We start from the raw sequence: 27,031 nt of genomic DNA on the forward strand, positions 1-27,031 counted from the left end.
GGGTGGCAGCTGCTTTCAGGAGCTTTGCAACTCAAAATTTAACTGTAGCATGGCCATGCTTGTAAAAATGTCAATACTTGCCTGCTGTGCTGATGATAAATTTTAGTTCTTGTAAAATATCCCCTAATTAACCACTCGTGTGAGTCTGTCCTTGGGAATTAAATTTTTCAGAAAGGAAAGAAGTATTTCTCCAGCAAATGGGAGGAACTGAGAGCTGTGCCCAGTCTCTTTGTTATTACTAATTTGGTTATTGAAAAAAATGGGAAGTCAGATTAAGATTTATGAAAGTTGTAAGATAATTTTATTTTCTTCCTGCTGGTGTGATGTGTGTGTTATGGAGCTTCACTGAGCCTTTACAATGTGTGTATTTGCTCTGGCTCTGTGTGGATATACTGCTTAGGCCAAATTGCATTTTGTTGTTCAAGGAATCCCTTGCAAGCAATGCAAATAGGCAGCCTGGAGAAACTTGTATGTTAGTAGAAACTCAGAGTTTTTCCTAGACATTTACTGTGGTGACATAATAAAATCACAGGGAGAGCTCAAAATCTGATTATAAGACATTACAATATGGGTGCTAGTCGTATACTACTCTTAAACCAAGGAAAAAAATTTCCCATATACATGGAATACACTGGATAGATGAGAAACTTTTAGGATGGTAAGTCCTGTAAAATGTTGGTTAATACATAAAATTTGGCACCAAAATCTGTACAGAACATTAGTCCATGCTGCAGAATACTTTTGATGCTTCTAAAATAATGATTGTTTTTTTCTTAGTAGTTGCCTTAGCTTTGCTTCTCAGCGAGAAACAGAGATGGTTCAAAAATATCTCAATAGAAATGATTTTCACTAGAAAGAGAGCAGTCTTAATGAGGGTGGCAGAAAGCCTGGAATAGGATTGTTTCAGTCAGATGCCAGAAATCATTATAATGAGGTTCTCCTGGATAACTTATTTACATAAATAGGAAATTTTTATCACTATTACAAAATCAGGACTTTGAGAAAGAGGGTAATCAAAATTATTTTTCTTTCTTTGTCAGTACGTTTAAGATCTCAGGTTTCTGATATATCCCTGAGGGACAGAGCTTTTGCACAGCTGGCACTAATGGTGCAGCACCCAATGATTTGGAATTGCCTTTTCAGTAATGATGGCCAATGGTGAATATATTGGTGCTCCTCATTACTTTGTTTCTTGCTCTCTATTGTATGCATGCTACTCAGAAGGCATGGTTTCACGTTGATGTAATAAGCAACTGAACTATTTTTCCTGTTTTATGCTGGATGTATTGTTAAATATCCAGGCAGCTGAAAAACAAAGCACCTTGAAAATCAGAAGTTGTTTCTAAGAATGTGTGATAATTCACAGATTTTTAAATTAATTTTTAATTAATTGAAGTTTTCATTCTTATTTTCCTCCACAGAAATATGTCTAGATTCGTTAACAGTGTAAAATAAATTCATGACTTCATTTCTGAAGTAAAAAGTTTTGATCAAGAATGATTTCTGACTCTTTACCATTTATATGTTTTGAATGATATTTCCCACAATGAAATGACTCCTCAGAAATAGAGTAGAATGACTAAAGCTTAAAGGCAAGTTGTGCCACTGGTGAGTGATGGTGCTTCTCTCTGGCTGTTCAATCGGTTTTAATAATACAAGGCTCATGTGATTTATTATCTCACAGAGCTGAAATAGTATCTACTAATACAAATGTTTCCATAAAAAAGAAAGGGAACTTATTAAATGGAAAAGACAATGTTTCATTAATTTTTCTCCTTGGTTTTATTTCTTGTGCCCTGCAGCTTTAATACAGCTGCTATAAGAGCAAATACCAATGTACTTAATGGGGTAATTAAAGACAGCGGAGATAAGTTATATAATGGGTACTTACTAAAAGTGAAAGGTATTCAAGCTATACCAAATGATATATTAAACTATGGAATTGTCTCCCAAGGATGAAAAGACATTTCACAGCACTTCTCAGCTGGTTCTTCTTAAATTTGAACAGGGGAAATATGCCCCCTTCCTTAATGCTACAGATTCTTGATTCTTTCTGGTTATTTTACTTGGGTAGGAGCATCTATTCTTTTTCTCCATTATTAACTCAGACTCCCCATATATTTAAAAAAAACCCATTGTACTGTAATCCTGTTTTGCAGCTGCATTATTAGTAAGACCTATGCAGTTTTCAGAAAAGTTGCTTTGTCTCCAGATTCTTTTCAGCTCTCTACAGTTTTTTTTGCAGAGCACACTTGAACGTGGCTAAGGATGGCAGCCAAGAACACAGTGTACTGTATTGTATAGGGAGAGAACCAGGAGTGGCATGTTTAAAATGCTCAGAAATCTGAGCGTAGGGAATTAAAGATTTTACTTTCTAAAACTGCAGGCTTTTTAAACCAGACTTTATTTTTCTTTTTTAGAGCAGATGTGGAGTTTTCTGGGACAGATTCCAATGCTCCACCCTTCTCAGAATTTTCCATTGGTGGAATTCTTGGACTAATTGCTAGAATTGTTTTCATTTAGAGACAAAGTGCAAAATTCAAGCATGATAGAATTATAACCATGCTAATAAGATTTTAAATGTTGATACAGAATTCAATAAACATTTGGATTCAGATATCTTTCATTTTAGATAATGGAGCATAAACTGGCTTTAATATTAAGAATAATGTGTCTGGGTGCACAATTTCATGCATGTTTCAATCAAATTTAAAAAATGTTTGGAGAAATAGTACAGAATTTTGCACTTGACAGCTTTAGTAGACTGCAATACAGGACGTTTTGAAGGGTGTGTTCTGATGGCATACGACACATTTTACAGATCTTACCACATCATTTTAGGAGGGATTGAGCAATTGCAGCCCAATACTGGTATCGTCACAGTCCTCCTTCCTCCTCCTCTCAATCCTATTTTTTAAGACTTTATTTTCTGATTCCTTATGTGAAATTTGTGCAATTGCAGTCCAATAATTTATTTCCCTCCTCTACAACCCTTCCTTTCCCCCCCCCCTTCCCCTCCCCCCAGCTTCTTGTGAAGGCTGGCCAGGGAGAACAGGGGGGTGGCTGCTCCAGGTGCACTTGACAGTGAGGGCAGCAACTGCCAGGAATAGGAATGTGTGTGCTTGGCTGTTGTAGCAAAGCTTCTCCTGCTGCTGGCAGGACAGCACCTGCCTAATTAATCTGACACATGAGGTGGAGAATAATTGGTGTAAAGAAATCTTTGATCAGAGCTCTCCATTTAATCTCTCTACTGGGAATTACATAATTTGTGGTATTAAAACCTTTATTATATTTCTAAGTGTTCTTTTCTTGTTTTGTGTACATCTAGAGGTATCTCTCTGATGCTAGATGACTTTTACTTCCTAAACTTCATGCTTCTTTAAGAATATCATGATAACGATAGTCCTTTGGAATGAATTTGTCAGTTCATTATCTTATTTTTTTTCCAGAACTAACATCTTGTTAATTCACCACTCCAAAGATGAGTATCAAGGGAAATAACCCCAAAATCATCACCCTGCGTGGCATGCCAAGGAATGTATTTGACTGTAGCATAGCTAGACTGAATTTAAAAGTCAGAGAGAATAACAGTAATTTAAAGTGTACTCTTTCAATTCCTAAATAATACCAAGCTTAGTCATTACTCCCATAAACTGTATGTTTGAAAATTTTTAATTGAAGAGCCTTCTGCCATCTTTTCAATGAAAATCCCAGCCTTTGTTTTTCTTGTAATTCCAGAGAAAAAGTAGGAATTTTTGAAAAAATGAGTTTTTAATTTTCTTTCTTGTTTGAATTGTGGGGTTCATGGCGGGGTAGAAACAAATGATTTTAAGTCTTTGTTTGTTCTTGGTACTGATGCATTTTTTGCTCTATTATATTTCATGTGTACTTCTTCCTCAACTCGTGTGAAGTTTTGTTGGTTTTGTTATGATTTTGCTGTCTGTTCTCATTCATGAACACAGAAGCAAAATCTTCATTCTTCTTTAAAACAAGTTTCTTCTGTCAGTAAATTGCTTATAGCACCTCCTAGGTATTTCTGTGTTTCTTGCACAGAAATTTTAATTTGGTAGTGTTTCTTGCTTACCTAACCTTTTTTACTGGGCCCATTCTTCCTTTAAAACACAATTATAAGGTAATATGTTAAATCAGTCTTAAGTGGTACAGATTGTTGTCCCTGTCTTGAAATTTTGATAGGTTTACTTATTTTACTCTGAGTTTCAGTTCTTGAGTTGGCTCAGTGGATCTTCATGGTTAGAACAGAACTTGCTTTGAAAACTTGTTGCTAAAAGACATCATTGTTGATGTATAAAAACTGGACAGTTAAAAGTCTAAAAGATGCCTCAGGTCTGACAGTAATGATTTGCAAAAAAAAATTGTGTGACTAAGATGAGTAGAATAGACTTTGTTCAGACACTTAGTGAAGTCTCCTGTAAAATTCAAAGGATAAGTGCTAACATGGAGTGTTAAACACAGTAAGAAGAAAAATTAGTGAAGTGGATTTAAAAACTTGTCCTGGTCACACATGAGAAAGAAGGGTGAATATTGAAGTACTGTGGTGTTTCCATTGAAAGATATGGATATTTTATGTCATATTCAGTAGCCTGACTAAGTTTCAAAATCACTGTTTATGCAGAATGGATTAGTTCTGGGAGTATTTTAGACTTGTTGGTAATATGAATTTACGCAGATGGTGTCTGACTCAATGTAATCAAAGTCAAAACAATGTATCTACAAACAAGTAATGCAGGCCATATTTTCAGAAGTTTCCTGTATCCTTCACTGTTGAAAGCACCAACTCTAGAGAGAGCACAGGCAGTCCGGGCAGACAAAGTAACTTGTGAGCTCTGGTGTGACAGAGTAGTTCAGTCCTTGGCTGTGAAGTAGTGCCGGAAGGTCTGAAAGTCATTTATTAGTAGAAAGGCTGAGAAATGTGTTCCTTAGTCTGTGACGCTGATATTGAAAGAATTCCTGGCGATTGATGTTGATGATTTAAAAGGGTACAGAAGAAATGAAAGCGTAGGAAAAGATCATATATAAACAATGCTTGATGAAACTTTCCAGAAAACCTGTCTATTTTATCAACAACTATATTACTAGGTGCAAGATGCATAAATCCCTTCAGAGGAGAAATAAATATTGAGTGCTAAAAACATTCAGCTGCAGTAAATGTCTTTCTGGAAGGTGTATGCTGGAAAATGGATTGTACCTAGTGATTTGGAAATACTTGGGTGCGTTTTAAGTTTCTGAAATACTCAGCATAATGTTCTGGCCCTCTGAACCCCAGAAAGCTGTGAAAAACTAGGGAAACTGGTACATTGCAGGTAATCAGAGATGCTGTGTGGGAATAAAGGTATCCCATTGCAGTCTGTCTATGTTATGATGGACACAGGTATGCAAATCAAGTTCTGGTATGTATTCACTTCTGGATGTTCAACTTCTGCTTTTTAAAATTATTAAATATTATTATTAACTTTTGATGTAGTTGTTTGTGTATGTATTTTTGGCTTTTTTTAATTATTATTTTTATTTATTTATTTATTTATTTTTAAAAATAAAAGTTATATATGAGATATGGTGGCCATGACTTGTCTGTTACTGACAAATGTCTTGCATTATCCACTCAGGCTATCAGATAAAAAATGAGATGTGAATGTAAAGACTTAAGTTAACAGTGTAAACTGCCTTGCTAGATATATGTATACTCACATGCCAAACCTTCAACTCTCAAATCCATGTTTCAGTCTGGCTTTGGAGGGTGTTTGGTTGGTAGTGGCTCCCACATTTACAGGACTGCAAGGCTGCTACTATACCTATTTTAGGTCTTTTTGTTCTAGCCCGTATTTGAGCTTAACTGTGCTCCCACTGGTGAAGAGATGGATAACAAATGAGCTGTTTCATCAGAACCACATTTCTCTTAACAGATTGCACAGTCTGTTCTGTTCTTTGCCTATGCAGATGTCTGTGTTTGTGTGTAAAACTGGAGGCGTGGAAAAGATGTTGGAGATTGTTGAATATTTGTTGTCAAAGCTTTATAAACATTTAACAGACTAAAGAAGCAACTGCTGAAAGGGAAGCTTGTAAGAAGCATGAGAAGTAGAGAGGTTTTTGAATTGAAGTGTTAAAGAACCTTAATTTCAATGTAAGTAAATGTCTTTATTTTTTTTTTTTTCATTTTTTTTTTTTTTTTCAATTTATTTATTCTTGTAGGATTAAGGAGAATACTCCAAATCTGAAAGCAAGAGAGTATGGGCTTAACCTACTTGTAGTATATATTTAACTGAGTGGATAACATGATACCTCTCTTTTCAGTTTAAGAGTGCCTTCATAATTTAGGACAAGATTCCTCTGATAGATTTTACATCCATCTAGCCAAAATCTATTGTATCCATGTTATTGACAAATTCTTTATTAACTATAATGAAGTATAGCTTCATGTAAATATCAGTGATGGGGAATGATGAATCGTATTCAGGATGTGCCAGAGAACTCCCACAGACAGTGAAATATTGCACGTTTCCATTAAAATTAATGCGCTTTCTGAAATAGTTGTGAGAAAATTATATCCATTCTTACCAGCATAGCAGCATGAAAATCCAAGCATTTCATTAATGGGGGGAAAAATCATACACATTGTATAGTTGACTGATTTATGCTGAGAAGTGCTGTTTATCTTTTAATGATCAGATTGCAGGTCAGACTTGCTTGTATAACTTTTCCTTTGTTTCAGAACATTCTGTTCAGATATGTTTAGACAGATATGTGCCTGAAAGATTTCTTTCTGCATTAACCTTTAGCTGGCAATTTGGTGCTAGGAGAGAAATAAATGATTTCTTAAACTGTCCTTTCACGAGTGCTGAATATTTTTCTTAACTATTCTTTCTGTGTTTGTTGGTATATTTTTCTATGCATTTTTTGAGACTTATTTATGGACCATAAAGAAATAATCTTACAGGAAATGTGAAAAAATATTTTACTATTTTTTTTTTAAATGATAGCCAACAAGCATACCTAGACTTACAAACTTTAGTTATCTTGTTTATAATATTTATTTGAATTTTATTTGACAGTATTTGTTTATTGATTGTACAAGACATAACACTGAGTGGCTGTTGAAGGCTGAGAATGTTTGTCGTAATGCATGATGATTCCACTTGTGGAGGGTCGTTTTAAATATCCTCTGGGAATCAGTAACTATCAAGCTTCCATACTGGGCAGCAATACAGAGCATTTTAAAATTCTGGGATAATGTTGTTTGTTGTTTTCTACTTTTTTTTTTTTTTTTTTTTTTTTTCTAATTAAAATAATGTAGACTTGAAGCCATCAGGTAGTCACTGGATCAGTTGATTTACTTCTGTAACCATTTTACCACTTTGAGCTACTTTATTGTTATCTGAGACATAATCATTAAGATTTTAAACATGCATTCAGGGTTGTGTCAAAGAGTAAGGGAAGCATCCAGTGATCTGCCGTGATACATATTTTAAATTGTATCATCAGATCCCTGGAAAGTCCATGGAAATTCCATTTCAAAAGCCAGCTAGCATTCATAGGACTGCTAGGTACTGAATCAGTTCATGTTTGTGTTCAGAATAATCATGAGAAAAGTTAAAGCTATTTTTTTCGGGGAGTAATTAAATACTATAATGTGTTCATTTTTTTATTATTCTGGTCCCAGTTTTTACAGGTTCTGTTGGACTCTGCAAGTTCAACTGCTTATTCCGAATTTGCCAGAATACTGAGCACCTGATACTATGTTTCCTGTACATATATGCACAGACCATAATTTGGAATTGAAATTGCATGCCAAATTATTGTACCATTGAATTTATTTAATCTGTCATTACAAATGAACAGTCATCTTGCCATTAAAGGTAATGCTTCTTGCTGTGTTCTTTGGCATGAAGCTTAATCCTATCTGTGGAAGGAAGTTTAAAAGGGCTGATGTAGTGCAAGCAGAGTTGCCAAGTGTGCTGTGCCTGCTGTGACCCCTCTGTACCTGTCAACCCTAATACTCCAGGCACCTGGTTGTGATGTCAGGTGTTTGGCCAGTCTAAGGAAATGGCCTGCACACTCTCATTGCAGGAAGTAGTCTGTCTTGCTGTAAAGATCTGCCCTTGATGCAGTGTTGGCACTGGGTGGTCACCATAACATGCAGCGTGGTAGCGTCACATGCCCCATCACCCACAGACATTGCCACGTGTCCCTGAAGGCACTGCATGCATCCTTTTGGTGACCTTGCTACTCAGGTCCCCGCTGTGCCACCACAGTTCCTCCCAGACTGTGAGCTGAAAGTTGTGTGAATTCATACATGTGTAATGATGGCAAATGTTGGAAAATAATTACGGTTTTGCTTTAATTGTTAACAAACTAAGAAAATGGCTGTGAAGGCACAGTGGAAGTGCAAAATATTATTTTGCATTGTATAATCTAAAGAAGCATTTTCATGTTATATCTATAGCAAGAGTAAATTACCTCTGCAAGATTATTATTATTATTCTGCCTGCTTTTGGAATAAGGCAGCTGCACGGTGAAGGACTGGGCAGCAATAATTTCCAGCAGGTTTGAGCTTTTATTAGTCTTTATTTGTCTCATACATTAGAAACTTTTGAGAATACCACTTCCTAGCATGCTTTATAGAAGGATCCAATTTCAGATAATATCTCATCTTGTTTTTCAGTGGCTTCCGTATTTGCCGACTAGCCTATCTGAGAAGCAACCATTTAGGTACACTTTTCAGGAGAATAATAGGGAAGCTTTGTATGTATATACACACACACACACATATATAAAACCTTATATATGTATATTTTTAAGCAAAATCTCCTTACAATGCAAGGTAGAATAAAACAAAGGAAACAAAACAGAAAAAATAAACAACCAACAGGGGAACCAACCTCCCAGAAACAAACAACAGTTTCTCAATCTACAGAAAAATATATTACAAAAAATTTGTCTGTAATTTATCTCATCTATCAGCTGATTTTTTTTTTTTGTCTCAAAATCTATTTGCATATAAATGAAAGTATATACCCAATTTAAGCAAAAAAATCTCTTATTTAGCTTCCTTTGATAGTCCCTTCTGTCTTATTCTTACTGTATTTCACAAACTAGATCATCCTTTTTTATCTTGTGCGCAGTATGATAGCTTACTCTTGATGGATGTCCACAGGTGTTTATAATGAAAAGAAATAGTCTTTCTTTTTAGTATGTACTTTACTTGGACTGTAAATTAATTAAAGCACGATGTGATGATTCTATGGAACCTCTGTTTTTTTCTTTTTTCTTTTTTTTCTTTCTTTTCTTCTTCTTCTTCTTCTGCTTCTTCTTTTTCTTTTTCTTTTTTTTTTTTTTTTTTTTAAGGCAGACACATCAGGATCTTTTTTATTTGTATTCTATGTAGATTTACTGCATATACCCAAACAAATACAGAAATTCAAGTACTTTCTGTGTTTGTTATCAGTATTTATGATTGTTTACTGTCTGTACTCATATTTGAACATTTTAATATGTAATTGTAAAAATTGGTTACTTATATTTCTCCTGTGGATGAACATAGACTTGTAAAAGAGATCTCAAAGGAATGTTTTGTTGTTGGAAATACTTTTGAGAATCATTTATAAGTATTCTAATAATTTGTACATTTATTTTAAACAAGAGGTCACTGAAGAGTAATCTGAACTAAATGATAGAAAATTCTAGGTCAGGTGAGGAAAAAGACCTGTAGACAACATAACGCTCATTCAATTCAAAGTTTATATTTTCAAAACTGGTCATGCTTTGATCAATGTTTGTTTGTTTTGTTTACAACAAAAAGGGCTAAAACACCAAGCTCCCACAAGTGTTTTGGGCAAGCTAGCTCTTAGTTATGCAAGCATAGTTCATGGATGCTGGTCATCAATAAATTCTCAGATTTAAAAGCCAGTCCAAAATTCAGTCTCTTGAGAGCTGGATTTCAGAAGTGAAGATCAGATTAATCTCTAATATTGCAACACAGTCTTGTTCCTCAAAATCTTGTAATAACTCAGTAAATGTTAAAATCTTATGATGACTGGTATGAAATAGTTATGTAAAAATCTCACTCTCTTTAGTCAAGGTAACTAAGAACAGCCACACCTGTGCAGTACTTTTGAGATATTCCACAAAAATCAGGTTGTTTTGGCCATAATTTTAGTAAGATTTTACCTTCTTTGTAAAAGATCTATAATTCATTGTAAAAATTATTTCTGGAGTCTTGTCAAAATCACCAACATAGGGAACTGGTTCTAGATAATCCAGTTGGATGCAACACAGCTGTGGATTCTAGTATTCATAGTTACTTGATCTCATTGAGTACTGGAGTCACTATCTAAGCAGTTGACTCAAACATACAACATTTGCCTCACTTTGCATATACCAAGTCAAATTCCACTGTTAACAGAAAGGTTTTTGAAAAGTCAGTTATCTTGCTGTAGACAAAGTGCAGTCAAATTTGATTAGCAAATGTTTCACATCTTTGTCAATATTGGCATAACAACTAAAGTTTCAAACACTTCTAGACTGAAAAATACGTTTAGTGCTTTTCTGTAGTTGTGCTACATTAAATGAAAAAAAAAAAACAAAACAACTTTTTTTGCTTTGCTTTATGCTAACAAAAATGATGTGCATTAGGTGCATTAGGACTTCATATCTGCCTACTGCATGCAGAAATGGCTGCACTTGTGTGAACATGGTAGGTGATTACCTATCAAGTTAATTATATGAACATTTTTGTGCATTGTTTGTATTTTTGTAGGGTTTTGAAAATTAATGCCAGATGGATTAGATGGTTGCAAGGGTCATATAACCCTTTGCTACCCTATAGCAAGACAACAAGTTGTCCTTAGATGGAGAGTAAAGTCTTACTTGCTAACGTTGGGTGCAGCCAGTCTCTGTATTCAACCCTGTGTTAGTGCAATAGCTAAGGAGAAGCGGAATCAACAGAATAATAGCTCAGCCTGTACATGAGGCTGAATGACTGCTACAGCCCCCAGGGTCTCATCTTGGAATGGTCGGAATGGCACTACTCCCTTATAAAGGGGTAGACCTTTGTGGCCCTGACTTTGAAGAAACATGCAGCCAGCTCTAATGAAAACTATTGCTCTCAAAACTTCCACAGGTTGTACAAGTGTTATTTCCAGAAGTACTTTTTGTCGGAACATGTAAGTATTGTTTTTCTGCTGAAAATAATCGTATCCCAGATGTTTTATATACATTCAAAAATTATACTTGTTTTTTTGCCTTCTGAAAATAGCTTTCTGACAAGATGTTTTGCAGATAAATACAGAGTAAATTTTGCTTCTCTTCCCCCATAGTGTATCACAGATGGAGTAAATGGGGCTGTAACTCCCCTGGGTTTTTAAAAATTCACAGCCTTAGTTCAGTTATTGTGGCTGCATCATTGCCTTACTATTAAAACTGTCTGACCCAGTCTGGTGTACTGGATGTAAAGCCTTGCTAGATTAAACTGATAGCTTTGCTTAAAATCTCTTTCTGGTTTGTTAATCACCAAAACAGGAGCTATAACGTATTGTAAATATTTACTGGACTGAGAGGCTGTGATGCCCAGATAATCTGGTAGATTTGAGAGGGAGTAGTGAGCAGTTATTCCAAATCAAGAATCAAGTATATGAAGAAGAAGAAACTGCACCAATAATTTTGACGTACCTATTTCAAATGGCTTTCAGCTTGGTCAAAGTCTCTCTCCCTGGAGTGCAAGGAAAGATTCCAGGATTTACTTGTAATATGTTAATGTTAAAATTATGAAGGATTTCCTATTAAAATGTTTCTTAAATGACAGGAAAGGTGATTGAAGTGACTAAAAGCTTTGACTGGGCATATGTTGTGTTTGCTGAGTTTCCTATTTTGTATATGATGTATACTGAAACACAGAATGCAGATTTGTGAAAGGGCATCTGTTTATGCACTTGCTTCTGTTTCTTTTCCCTGCAAACAAACATACATGAGAATCTGTAAAATGTATTTTATAGACTTTTTTTTTCTTATTTTTACAGAGTCAGTTTTTATTCTGTAATTGTGGTTTGCTGTTTTATTGCTTATGTAAAATGGTATAATAAAGTTAAATAACGTCTCATTCAATTTGGTTGCACAGTTTGCCAAAGTCTTTGTTTTGAAAACTTCAGTTGTGCTCTCCCCTGCACCTCTCCTGACACAATGAAAAATATCTGTAGGATGTTAATCTGTTAATCTTCTTGGAAGAGCATATTTAAAAGGAAATGGAGGCTATATTTAAAGCAGGAAAGGAAAGTGTTAATTGTAACAGGACGTTAGTGAAAACAATTATAATGTAGAGTTAACTTCTCATTGCAAAAACTAAATTATAGCAGGGTTATTTTTAGTAGAAAAAATGCAAATTGTATCCTATATTAAGGTATGAATTTTCTCGTATAACCCATAGTCTATAAATGGCCAAGAAAGAAAGGAATGTTTTTTTTGCAAATTAGCTAAAGGCCTTCTTTTCAGGATAGGGTATGTTTATTTAATAAAAGCATTTATTAAAAGTGTTAAATATTTTGTTATATTGATTATATTTTGCTTTAACAATAAATATCTTTGTTTCCTCATTGTGGATATAAGTATATTTTAGTAAATAGTATAATAAATACTGTTATACTTTGTGATATCATTTCACTTCACAATTTAATAAGTGATGAAAATAATATGAATGATGTGACTTGAGATTAAAGTTTCAAGCACTCCTAATATCTTTCAAAACAGTAAATTTTACACATTATTTTTCAAGACATCTATTAACATTTTGCATACTCCAGAATTATTTTCTTGCCATGAATTCTTTCTTTAAATTACTTCCAGAAAGATAACAGACAAAGCACTGTGCTATTTTGATGTCTCTGAATCTCTGGAAAGTCTTAAAACTTTCCCTTACTTTTTAAAATGTTCACTGTACATAAAAAAATAAAATAAAATGAAACACCACCGCACTCTCTTTTTGATATCTAAATTAACTCTAAATGTTGCCTTCAAGAAATATAGCAAAGAATACTGGTAATAGCAAATTGATATGGTTCTCATTGCAAAAACATAAGTGAATACAGTTAAAGAGATCTCATGTGTTGTCTTTAACTTCATTGGAGTGAGATGCGGTGCAACTTTGCTCCCCTGCAACCTTTCATACATAATATGAAAATTTGTGTCTGGTTTTGTGACTTCTGAAATATTCTCATTTACTCAGTTTTCTTCATGTGGTTATTAAACTTCTGCTAAGGCTGGTGTAGCAATTTGGAATCAAGTGCAAAATAATATGGTATTTCATGAAACTATCAAGAATATGTCATTAAAATATAACTTTTTTTGTTGTTGTTTTTTCATTTCTTTTAAATTTTTTTTCCCCTCCAATTTGGTGGTAAGAACAGAATCTTCTCTGGAGTTAAAAATAAGGGCAACAGTACACGGTATGTTTACTTATCAGTGGTTGGGAGATGCCAGACATCCCTGGTGTCCCTTTGGTCAACCCACTGCCCTCATCTTTTTCAGTTCAGCACATGCCAGGGTGTCCACCACCCTATGGTCCAGACTACGTGACAGCAAAGCATCATTCTTTGTGACATGTAACTGCAAACTTACTGTTGCTAACTTATTTTTGAGACTTTTCTGTTTCAAATAGCACAAGCATAGGCCTTGCACTTTTCCTGTGCTGATTTCCTGATTGGAAGTCTGTGTGAGCTCCCACTCATATCAGTACTGGGGCTATTCCAGTTATTGTTCTGGACGGAGAACTTAGGAGGAGTCCTCAATTAAGCTTATTTTCAGCAGATTAACCATGTATTTTCTGGATCTTCTTCTAGTTGCAGTTTGCTTACACAACCTATATTGTAATGATATTGTAATGAAGATGTGGAATTTAGAAATTACTGAATTAACTTATATTTTCTGATGAAGTAAGAAGCAGTGCAGTGGTCGTGTATGTACTCCTAGAAAGTTGAGGTTCCAGGTTTCTATCAATTTCTCTAATGTTGCTTACTGTTGCAATAATAAGCTTTGGGTTTATTTATAAGGTAGGTGGCAAGGGTCTCATCTGCCACTTTGAGAAGAAAATTTGTTTTGAAGCATTGAGTTTAGTGTATACTGAACAGTAATAAGAATCCATGCTAGTTCAGCTATGCTAATTCTTTTTAAGATACATGTATGTTCATGAATTAGAAGGCATACAATCTTGTTCTATCAATAATACCACTGAATCAGAAGAAATATGTGTAAATGGTAGTTCTAGATGTAAACAGTGTGAGCTATTCAGCATTGTTCCACTCACTTTGATGGAAAAAAAGATATATTTTTTGCAAAAGTTAGTCGTTAAGCAAATATTACTATTAAGAACAACCAAGTCAAATAAAAATAAACAAACAGTGCATGATCTTAAGCTTCATTTGCTTCATTTCACATTTCATCCCCAAAGTTGTGTTTATATAAGGCCTGCTGTTACAGATTTTATCACGAGTCAAGCACTTATAATATTGTCTTTATTAGGTGACTACAATAATAAATACATTTCTATTTTCATTTTCCTTTTCTTTATGTTAGTTAATTGTTTCAAATATGGAAGAAAACAGTTTTAAATAGGTAGAAGAGCAGTAGATTGGACAAAACCTAGAGAGGGGGAAAGTGAACAATGAAGGCATGTTTTCATTAGATTAGAAATATTATTCTTTGGAACTCAAGGTGCAAATTATGCTGTGCCGTAATGTTCTTTTCAAACGCGCAGGATAAAATTTGCATATCTAAATTGGATCAGCTTGAATGGGCTTCCCTGCTGTCTCATCCCCTCAGCTGCAGTCTTTCTGCAGTGGCCTGCAGGTGGATCCAAATAATAATATTTAAGCCTGTTTTTAAGAGCATCACTAAAATAAATATATATATTTAATTTTATACTTATTTCTTGCAGTGAACATCAGCAAAATGCCTCATCTGAGTATATTCTACATGATAATAGGAGATTTAAATTTAATCCAGTTTGCATTGACTTTAAAAATGATGATGTCCACTGGCTCAATAAAGTCAATATTTTTTCAATGTTAAATTATCATTTTTTTTGCCTTCTTTTTGGTTGTAAAATTTTATGAAATAGAATTTCTTTATCATAAATATGAACAGTTTTACCATTGAGATGAGGGCAAAGAAAGACCTTGCAAAGATTCTTGATCTATGCTTTTGGGTTTATGTTCATTTCTGTAAAGATAGGATTACTGTACTACTTCTGATTTTTCTTACCCTTTCCATGACCTCCTTTCTGTTAACTTTCATATCATTTTATTACATTTGGCTTTGATGAAGTAAGTAGATCATATTTTTTTCCATTAAAAAAAAATCTATTTTAATGGACTTGCCAAATATAATTTTTATTCAGTCTGTGCAGTGGCTGAGTTTTATTTATTTATTTTGTGTTCATTTGATAGTTTGACTTCTTTTCACTTGACAAATATAAACTGTGAAAGAAATACTTTAATCTCTGAGTTGTACAATTCAAGTATTTAATTCCTGTACAGTACAGTAAAATAGATCTAAGGGGTTAATTTTACACTGTTTCTGGATAGATACACTTCAGTATAAGTTTTATATATATTTATTGCAAGCTTAAACTGTAACACTTTCTGTAGCTGACTGTAAAAAACAAAGTACAGATGACCTCAAATTTATGTCAGTCCAGATATACTTGTGTTTTAAAAGTTCATTATTTTCTTGTACGGAGAATGCTGTAAACAATGACTTTACCTTGATTTTAATGAAAAATTGGAGCAGGAATGGCTTTTACTCAGTGGAGCTTCACCGGACTCTGTCCAGGGTGCTGAGGTTTGAAACTTATCTCAGGTGAGAAGAGGTTTCACCTGTAACAGTTTGCTTCAGGATGTTTGGACTACAATCTGCTATAAATCAATGGAGTTATTGCGAAGTTATATTTTTCCTGGGTTGGGCTGTATATTATGTATATACAAATATACAATATATATACATATATATATATATATATATATATGTATGTATGTATATTTCCTCCTCTCCTCTCCTCTCCTCTCCTCTCCTCTCCTCTCCTCTCCTCTCCTCTCCTCTCCTCTCCTCTCCTCTCCTCTCCTCTCCTCTCCTCTCCTCTCCTCTCCTCTCCTCTCCTCTCCTCTCCTCTCCTCTCCTCTCCTCTCCTCTCCTCTCCTCTCCTCTCCTCTCCTCTCCTCTCCTCTCCTCTCCTCTCTCCTCTCTTCTCCTCTCCTTTTCCCTCTTTTTTTTTTTTTTTTTTGTGAGTGTTCTTGTTGTTTCTTTGCTTTATCTTTCTGAGTAACTGTCTTCTTATATCTGAGTAAAATTCGAAGTGTCTTGAGGTAGAGCCCAAATAGCTGGGTATGTCTGATGAAGTCGTCTTTTCTGTAACTACAAGAAAAGAATTAATAGTGATGTTTTCTGCAGATACAATTATCATTATGGGTGAAGAGGTAGGAAGGAATGAGAGATACGCACCAGTAACTGTTCTTCAGCTTTAGAATTATTTCTCTTATTTTAGGTAAGGTGTTAATGCTTTCTTTTGTCTTTGTAGAGGGCTATGTTATTTTATAACAAACAGCATAAAATGCTAGCATTTTTCAGAGAAGATCCTAACAAAACTGTGGTGGAGTAGGGGGGAGGGAGGGAATGTGTCACATTTGGGGTTGAACACAAAATGGTATGGTGCTGTACTGCTCATTTTGTTAATGGACTAAGCAAAGAGGGCTTTACTATGTCAGAGAATTTCCTTGTTTATGAAATGCACATGTCTAGAAAGTTAATAGACTTGCTTGAGTCAGCACTGTAGTGGACTGGCACAGCTGAGCTGAGTCAGGGGGATAATGCAGCCCTTACTCTGGGCAGTGGCACTGTTAGGCTGTGGGCGGTGGCTCTGTGACAGCCTGCACTGCTCCCACCTTGTGCTCTCTGCTTCTGCAAACAATTTCAGGGTATTTATAACAGTTTCATGTCATGTTTTGTCACTTGTTGACATACTAGTGTTTATTACGTTTAATACCTCTTTCAACTACCTTTTATCTATAGCTTATTTACCCAAGTCTTCATCAGGACAAGGTCATGATGTTCCCTTGACACCTCAGTATTTATTATTTTAACATAGATGATTTTTTCCAGAGGCTGCATCATAGTTCCCGTGTTGTAATTCTGAAAATAAATGATGAGAATAATTTTGTATTCAGTTTTGCTTATTCGATATCTATGTATTTTAAAATACCATGTTTGCCGAATTACATGTGTGGCAAATCTTAGGCAAAAAATAATCATAATAAAATGATTTGTGATGAAATTTATGCCTTCCTGTTAACCCCTAGTGTTTTAAACTGCATTTACTTTTTATAACAATACTGAAGTTTTTCAGTATAGCAGACAAAGCTCTTGCATTAAATATCCTTTCTTATCTTCTTTTAGGTTTATTCAACATATTTATTATCAGAGAGAATATGGGTTATTAGTTCATTAGGGAAATCAGGACAAAGGAAGGCTAATTAAAAATGAAATAGTTACTCTGCTGTAAGACAAGGAACATATTGAAAGTTTAACAATAACCTTTGCTAAAAATTGTATGCATTTTGCAAAGAAATAATTTGTTCTGCTGTAGAGAAAAGAATTAGTCTCATCACACACTAGCTGTGCTGAATTGTAAAAGGAACACTAGACCTTGTTGCAGGAATTAAAACACCATCAGTTGAGTTAATGAAGAGCATACAATGAATATGATCTCATTTATGCAATGCATTTAAAGCTAAAACCATTTAAGAACTGTTGCAAAAATCATAATTTAGTAGGAGAAAAAAATCAAACAATAAAGCAAATGTTTACTATCTATTTTAATTACTTACTGCTTAGAGGTATGCATTAGGTTTATTTATTGTTTGATTTCTAGTTCTTTCTTTTAATGGTTTAAGACTACAGTGGCTAATGGCCCATTTTGAAATCAAATGAATGCAATCTTTTGTATTTCATTATGAAAACCATTTGGGATCATTTAATTTTGTTAGCATCTAAAGATCACTACTTGAAATTGCAGGTTATCATAGGGATGACAGTGTGAAAGATAACATGAAACACAGAAGAGGAATTTCTTGCACTTTTTTAAAATTCAAACTTTTTTTTTTTTAAATAAGGAGAAATTGAGACTAGATTTCTGAATTGCATTCTGAAGATGTTAATGAAGTTAGAATGCCATTCTATTTTTTTTTTTTGTATTTTAATTAATTTTTCTTTGTAGCACTGTTACAATGAGAACCCTACACAAATCTTTTCTGTAAAAGATGATTTTCTTTATACTCTCCTAGAACTTGGAGAAAGTAAGAAGTGCTCTCTTGGCCAAGAACAATGGGAATTCCATTTTCGTATGTATGTAAGAGAGAGAGAGAGAGAAGTATTGTACTCCAAAGATCCAAAACATATATTTTTCCTTCTACCAAAGCTTTGCATTCACCTAAATTTAGGTCATGAAATTAGAAGTCCTGATTCCAACAGAGACTGAGAACCTACAGTGCATTAGCAGTCCCTTTTAGAAATGAAAATTAGATCTTGGCTGGGAGCTTAGAAGTTCTGCCAAAATGCGTATAGCCAAATAAAATAAAAAAATAATTTGTATTAGAGATCATAGTAGCTTAGATGACTCAATATAGTTCAGTTTTGCATAAAAAAAAATAATAATAGTAATTGTGATTCACAAGGTACTTCCAGTTTGCTGACAGTAAACCAATTGCTGATAGAGGGGAATTAATGTAGGCATATGCTTCCTTAAACTATTTGACATAATGAAGGGAATTCTTTTCTGAATCTTATCAGTTTAATACTTTTCTATAGCAACCTTGTAATTTTCAGGAAAGTAATTTGTTGAATTGTACCATATTAGCCTAAGTGAGATACAGTGTACCCTGCTATTCAGCAAGTTCAATGTTTAGGATGTATTCAAAATCATATAAAATATGAATAATGATAAAATATTAATAATTAAACACCTTCAGACATATGTACATGCGACATATGGGCAAACTTCTACATATGCTATATGACTGTATGTCCATGAGAAAAATAGAAATTATGAGGTGTTTTAACATACAGTCATTTACCAAGCTCTTCAAAACAAATTGTTTATAGTGGCTTCTCTAACAGCCTTAGAAGTATGTAGAACATATGTGTCTGATCTTTTGTGTGTGTATATACTTCTTCATGTAAAAATTTGAATGGCTTTCTCTTCTGGTTGATACAAAACTCAATAAAAATACCTTTTGTATACATAGAAATTACTTCCTACATTTAGTAGGTATGATGGAGACATTAAAGTTGGAGTGTATGTAGAAGCATTTGTAGGCAACAGAGATTGGGCTACTGGTGAAATTATTTTGGAAACGTGGTAAAAATTATCACTTTACTCTTACTATATGGGACATCTAAAGGAATAAGCTTCTGCTTAAGTATGGATATAAATGCCAGATAGGCTTAAATAGGTATCATGTATCTAAATTTATATATGGATGTTAAGAGAATTTAAATTGCCATAAATTTTGTTTTTTGTTTATATATATACATACATATGCTTATAAGTATATATATGTATATGTGCATGTTGAGTTTGGAACATTTATATACATGTTAAATTTATATGTAATATTAAATATATATTTAAATGTGTATATATAAATGTTACATATACATAAATAAACATATACAAATCAAACAGTAAGATGAAAGAATCAGAAATCATTCATAAAATCATAGAATTTTTTGAGTTGGAAGAAGTCTTTAAAGGTCAACCAGTCCAACTTCCCTGCAACGAACATTGCAGCTAGATGTGGTTGCTCAGAACCTGTTCCAGTCTGACCTTGAATGTCTCAAAAGACTGGACATTCACGACCTCTCTGGGCAACCTGTACCCAGTACTTCTCCATCCTTATGGTAGAGAACTTCTTATATCCAGTATAAATCTGCCCTCCTTTTGTTTGAAATAATTTTCCCTTGTCCAGTCGCAATAGACACTGCTAAAGAGTCTGTCCTCTTCTTTCATTTTGCTCCCTTTTAGGTATTGAAAGACTGCTGTCAGGCTCCCTGGAGCCTTCTATTCTCCAGGCTGAACAGCTCCAGCTCTTATCTTAAAGATAACTCTAGGAACTAGATTCTTATGTAAAGTTTGGCTTCTGCTGTATGCATGACATGCTTTTTTTTTTTTTTTTTTTTTTTTTTCCTTTCTTTCTTTCTTTCTTCTTTTTTTTGGCTCTGTTATAACTTGAGTCACTTTACCTGATCAAAGGCTGTTATTTTACCTGACCTGTGTCATTCAGACACTGCTGTTGCAGTTCAAAATAGCGCTTCATCTTTTGAGTGCTCCTCACCTCATTTCACCCATGTAGATTAAGTTTCTTTGTCATGGGGAAATAATGGTCCACTCACATAGCTGGATGCTAATAGGTGACTTCAATTCTCAATTAGAGCCATCAGGTTTGAAATTTCCTTCACTATTTCAGTACTAATGAGATAGGTGAGAAAAATCCTTGTTCTTTTTGTCTCCATCCTTTTGTTTCATTCAGTGAAAAATACATCAAAATAACTTGTCTTATATTAGTTATATAATCCTACATACTAACTTCCTCAGTTAGTATGTAGGGTTACTCAGTTAGTCACTAGGGTTATTTTCAGATCCTATGGGTTCAACTTGTGAAAGTACCAAGGCTGCCACTAATGTTTAATTGGAAATCTTTTTCTCTCATTTTTGAATATGCAAGTTTAATTGTGATTGGAGAAATCTGGCAATAATGTCTTTTGTCACCATAGGAAAGAACAATGGTGACAATTCAATAATTTTTTTTTTTTTTTTTTTTTTTCTGTCTTGAAAGTGTCACATCACCTTAAGCTTGGTTTGATCCCCCCAGTGAAGCTCTAATTTTAATGCTAATGCTAATAGTTTAGAGAAGATTTTTTTCCATAGCACACAGACTGTGCTAAGTGCTTTGTGATCTGTATGCAGAAAATCCAATTATATGTGGTTGTGATGTTACCTATTGCACTTGCTTGAGTTTGGTTATTTGCTTTCTTCTTGTGAGAAAAAAGCTGCTGCAATGGAAGAGGACAGTTCTGTAACAGCAAAGGAGGAAGAAAAGGCAACACTTAGAAGAGGTTTTCTTGATGCAGATCAGCATTTCTCATCTAGTTATTAATGGTCAAGGCTAAATAGTGTCATGGTTTTAAATGGAATCATCTTTTTATTAATATGGTCTTAGAATTCATTTTGCTGCCTTCCTTTTTGTTTTGTAATTTGCTACAGAGTTGATTTCAACGATAGTAGTCTGTGCTTTTCAATGGGAAGATTTGTTGGTAGGAACAGGTTTTAAATTTGACCTCATGTCAAAATGGAGTTAGATGCTTTAATCGGTTTCCTCAAGTTATATTCCTCTTGTTTATTGATCTGTTGAAGTCAGCATATAACACACACACTGTACTTTTGTCCAGCTAATTTGGAATCTTATGAAGTTAAAAAATCATTATAACCTACTTCTTACTACTTATTTTTTGTCAGTACTTCTGAATCCGTCAGTTTCTGGAAGCCATTAAAAATACTGGCTGATGGGTGAAAAAGAAATAAAGAGCAGCCTTACTTAATTTGCTTATTAATTTGTATTAATTAGTTAACTTGAGAACTGATAACAGTGTTTCAGTGATTTATGTCTTCAAAAAGAAGACCACTGTTTCCCTCCTTGAAAATGGAAATTGGCTTGTCAAACGTTTAGATGAAGAATGATCAATCAATAGGATTTTAATAAGGAGAAGGTTTAAAATTGACTGAGGGTGGCTTTTGTTTAAAGGTGATTTGGTATGTGCAAATTACTAAGCTATCCCAGGAGAGGATTTTCAAAAGCAATAATGGGCACTGATTTTCTTTGTTTATTCCATTCTCTGTCTTTCTGTTCTCCTTGCCAGGGATTTCAGTACTCACTGTTGTCTTTGAAATTTTCCTGCCTGTGTTTCAAGTGCTGTGTATATTCTACTCATTTGTTTTTACATATCATTACTATCATTTTTAACTGTTATTTTTTTTCTTTACCAGTGAGCAAATTGTCTGGATAAGCTTATTTATTTTCAAGATAAGCACAGGTTCAAAATAGGGGCTAGCTGTTCCCAGTGACCTTAAAAATCTTGAAAAGGATATGCACACACTGGAGTAAGAGAGCTGACTTGGAAAGCCCCATTGACGTCCTGTGTTCCTGTGTGAAAATTTAGCGCAAATGGGCATGTTGATAGAGAGCTGATTTTATTTATTTTTCTCCATTAGTGAAGTCTGTAATAGACTGTTCTTAAACTTACATAACTAAAGCTAGATTTAAAAAATGCTTCATTCTTTTTGAAGTAATAATTACATGGGTGAGCAAACCATAGATGTGTGTCAAATATGTTAAAAGGCTGAAGAGTAAATAGTATATGCATAGAAATTCTGATTGTTGCTACTTCCTCCATTAGGTTTCTTGTTCTAATTCCAGTCTGTTTTCTTAGTTCTTCCTGTCATTTGCTCATTACCAAGCTTTGAATTTTAGTGGCCTAGATACTAACTTTACGTTTTATGCTCACTTTTGTACCCAATTTTAAGTTTTTTTCCTCTCAGCAACATCTAAAGAGTCTCATGCTGTTACCCCAGTTTCAAAAGGATTTCTAACCAAGTGCAAACTTCTTTTCAGAGGTCATGATAAGGACAGTGATCACTTCTATCAAAAGCAAAGTGCAAGCTTATCTCCAAACTGCAGGTTGCAAAAAAAAAGTTTTTAGATGACAAATTTCACCAATTTCCTCATGAAAATATTTCTATTAGCACATGAAAGGAACTACCGTTTCCCTTATTCATTAAAAAGAATGGGACAAGTAATTTTAATGCTTTTTCTAATTCCTATCTTTGTCTTTATAGGTTAATGTTACTCTGAAACTGAGAATTTGACAGTCTTAAACTTAGAAATGTATTTGAGAGAGAAATGCATTTGCATGATTCACATGTCACTACAAAACCTAACCATAAGTAGTATTGTGCTTTATGAATTTTGTGTTTAAGTTACTTGTAGGTGTGGTCTCTTCAAGAGAAAATCCAAGTGCAAGAGCTTACTCCATCACATTCTGATTCTCCAATCAATGCAAATTCCTTTACTATCAAATGTACTATCTACAATCAAATGCATGCTTCCTTTACTACTGATCAGCAAGCTTCATCTTGCAGTCGTAGCAGCAGATGCAACTAAAGAGATCTCTGAAATGATGAGAAAAGGTTCAGAGCTTGATTTCTTGATAGAGATGACACTTCCAAAGAAGGAACTTCAGAGGTGCTTTTGCATCCATTTCTGATACTTGCAAAAGTTCAGCTTCATACAGTCTGCTGCTGGAGCCAGTGCAGTCTGCAAAGAAAGTACAGTATTCATTCAGAATGTAGAGGAAGTGTGTAACTAGTCAATTTGGTGTGACCTTCTGCCATTCTCCAGTCTTATCTACTAGCAAGCAGTTCTTCAAATACCTCCTTGCAGTACTTTAATGTGTGCCTTCTTATAAAGAATGCTTTTATACATGAATGTTCCAGGCCAGGGGTATTGTTTGTTCCCTACCAAAGGGAAGTTAGTTAAAAATAATTTTGGCTCCAAAACTGAGAAAACTGCTCAAAACCAGCAGTACATAAGTTGATAAATCATTTAAGTAATATCTAAATTGTGTCTTCTTGCATCTGAAGAAAACGCCTTAGAAATGAAAGACTGGATAGGCAAACTTTCACCGACATACTAGGCTTCAACAAGCTTTTAAAGCAGTGAACAAACAATGTGAAATAAAAGAGAAATCTATCCAAGAATCACTTATTTTCCTTAATAAAAAGTAGGAATTTGTCAAATTAGAGCTAGATCATAGAATCATAGGGTGGCTTGTGTCAGAAAGGACCCATAAGATCACCTAGTTCCAACCCCCAGCTATAAGCAGGGACACGTCTCACTAGATCAGGTTGCTCAAAGTTCATCCAGCTTGGCCTTGAATGCTTTCAGGATGGAAACATCCATAACTTCTCTGGGCAACCTGTTCTGGTGTCTCACCACCCTCACAGTAAATAATTTTTTCCTAATATCTGGTCTAAATCTACTCTCTTCTGGTTTAAAACCATTCCCTGTTGCTATACGCCCTTCTAAAAAGTCCCTCCCCAGTTTTCCTGTAGGCCCCCTTGAGGTACTGCAAGGCTGCTGCATGGTCCTCCTGGAGCTTGTGCATTTATGCATGTAGAATCCTCATCCATGTTCTAAAAATAAGTTTTTCTCATTGAGGAGATTTTGCAGTAATTATTTAGAAACGTTGAAATGTTTTATTATTTTTAATGATTTCTTAAGCATAATTCTTTCTTACCTCTGCAAAACCTACATATATATCTTAAAAATTTTCTGATTTGTCCTGAAAATTCATTCTTCAAAAGAAAAATTTTAAAATACATTGTGGTACTACTGATGTTTTCCAAAACAGCTTATCTGTCAAAAACTAAACACTGTGTGACTTGTATGAAAGAGGCAAAAAATTGCTAATCTCTCTCTCTCTCTTTTTAATTACAAATTTGAAATAAAGATATTTAATAATATAATTCCTTGAAAAGATAACATCAAGGTCTGTTACCTGCTGTGTTAGAATGAGAAATCCCTAAGTAGTATATCATGACATGGTCAAGTGTGACACCTAGAGGCTATATGTTTAGGTTCCCTAAAGAACAATTTTTTCAGCTGCAGGTTTTTCTACAAGACATTTCATTTTGGAATTCAGGAATGAATCTGCCAGGTTTTGAGAGACAAAGTATGTTTTGATATATTCAAAGGTTGTTCACATGTATCGTATTTCTTGTATCTTCCCTAATTAGGCTCTCTAGCTTTCATATAAAGAAAAATAATAGACCACTACTGATTCTACTGAGAAGTGCTCAAAACTCCACAGCCTGAAGGGACCCTGTACAATATATTCTGGTCTGGATTTCTCTTGAAGGTCTTATCTCAAGAGAATCATTTAAACACACTTCCATCTGTAGTAAAATTTCTACAAGCAAGTCAGTCGGGGTCTTAAAAAATGCAGATCTAGAAGCTTTAGTGAGTGACTTTATGCAGGTGAACAGAGAGAGAACAAACTCGTTTGAGCTGTTACTTGGGTTGTTTAGATGTTTGAAATAAGCATATAAGTCAACATGCCACACATCTGTCTTCTCTAAAAGGCAGATGTGTGACCACTACAGTGCACTGTATGAGTTTACAGTAGATACATCCAAGGGCTCACTGCATCCTTACAGTGGATGCATGCAAGAGTGTCCTAATATCATGACTGAATCAGGTCAAAGGATGCATGCAAGAGTGTTCTAATATCATGACTGAATCAGGTCAACAGGTTAAAAATACAGAACTGTTTTCAGAAATGGGAATCCTTTGGTTACTGTCTGTAAGAAACTCATTAATACCATACTGTGGGGTGTGGGAACTACTAGCCTATTGAGGAAAGGGATTGTCCAAATCTGCTCCGCAGTAGCATGGCTTCAGTTTGAGCACCGTGTGCTATTTTGGGTCTTACAATGTAAGAAAGGCAGAAAACTATTGGAGAGCATCCAAGGGTGGTCAACAAAGATGGGTATGTGTCTAGGTGGTAAGATGTATGAGGAGAAGCTGAGATCCCTTGGTTTATTCAACCCGGAGAAAACTGAGGGTAGTTCTCATGAGGACGTGCAGGCATGATGGGAGTGTAAAGGAGAAGCTCTGATATCTGCTCTCTGGTGACAGTGATATGACTCAAGGGAACGACATGGAATTGGATATTAGGTGAAGGTGCTTCAACAGGAGATTGGTTGGGCCCTGGAACAGGCTCCCATTGGCAATGATCACAGCACCAAGCCTTTGGGAGTTCAAGAAGCTTTTGTATAGTGCTCTCACTCATATATAGGATTTGAATTTTGGGTGGTTCTGTGTGGAACCAGCAGTTGGATTTGATCATCCTTATGTGTCCCTTCCAACACTAGATATTCTATTTATTCTAACCCTTTCTAGAGAGGTAATAAGCTTACTTATCTTTGGCAACACTTGTTCTTTTCATAGCTATGTGAAAGGAGAAAGTTGTCTTTGATGCAAATTTCAATAACCAGAGTTCAGATTAGGCGGAATTTAAATATCCTTCATAGGAAATGAAAAAAATTTCATTCTTTAGAATCTAGTTGAATTTTCTGATATTTGAGTAGTCACACAGCACAGACAATTTAGAAAGGAAAATGGAAGAGTTTGTAAAATATCTTCTATACATCTAGAACAGACTGAAGCTTTAATGAAGTTGCTGGCTTATGCAGGGCCTACAAAGTTAAAGGTGGTCAAAAGAGATGCTGAACATGCATCTTATTGAGTATTGCTGAGTCTAGAGGCTGATGTGCCATATGTATGTTGTGGTCTTTTAATGCTTTTTAATTAATTTATTTTTTTATGTTTAGAAATACAGTGTCTTCAGCACAGAACATAAGATGATCTTGAAGCTCTGAATCATAGCATTTTGCAAACAGCAATAGGTTTATGAAATGGGACTGCCTGTTAGTACAGGAATATACTAATACTAGCAGGGAGATTCTGTTTGGCAGGCAACTTTTCAGACATGGTGTCTGTACGATCGGTATTTTGATCTCATTTCTCTTTTCACTAAATATATGGTATGTTTACTTTTTTGTTATCCCCTGTTTAATGCTAGAAAACAAGAACAAAATAATGCTAATATTTCATGACTACCTTGTTTTCATGAGTGCTGTTGAGATCACTCATATTTCCCTAGAAAGTCGAAAAGTGCTAACTTCTAGTTCACTTATGTCAGTTTACTGACTCCTCAAATAAATGAACGTATGTGAATATGAGTCTACCGAGATTCATTTGTTGATGCTGTAAGGTACAGCAGTTACTGATTCAGAGATTAATGATGATTGTAGTTTATTTCTATGCTTTGTCAGAGGTTTCTTTTCAGCAGTACATAAATTTGT

The 27,031-nt window shown here is 34.6% G+C and overlaps 1 protein-coding gene across 7 annotated transcripts in view; it reads left to right on the forward strand.

Moving 5' to 3' along the window:
- THSD7A (thrombospondin type 1 domain containing 7A) overlaps positions 1 to 27,031 on the forward strand; it is a 257,860-nt gene that overhangs the window by 35,288 nt on the left and 195,541 nt on the right. The window contains exon 1 of one of the 7 annotated variants that reach the window (XM_085538569.1): positions 6,007 to 6,139. The exons of 5 other annotated variants lie outside the window; for them this stretch is intronic. The gene's annotated coding sequence lies outside the window, so the exon portion shown is untranslated. Of the gene's footprint in view, positions 1 to 6,006; positions 6,140 to 27,031 lie in introns of those variants that run through there. One more of the 7 variants, XM_085538565.1, reaches the window with a different exon arrangement.

This window comes from Coturnix japonica, chromosome 2 (genome assembly GCF_054131305.1).
Source record: "Coturnix japonica strain WE chromosome 2, WE-NBRP24, whole genome shotgun sequence".
Lineage (NCBI taxonomy): Eukaryota > Metazoa > Chordata > Aves > Galliformes > Phasianidae > Coturnix > Coturnix japonica.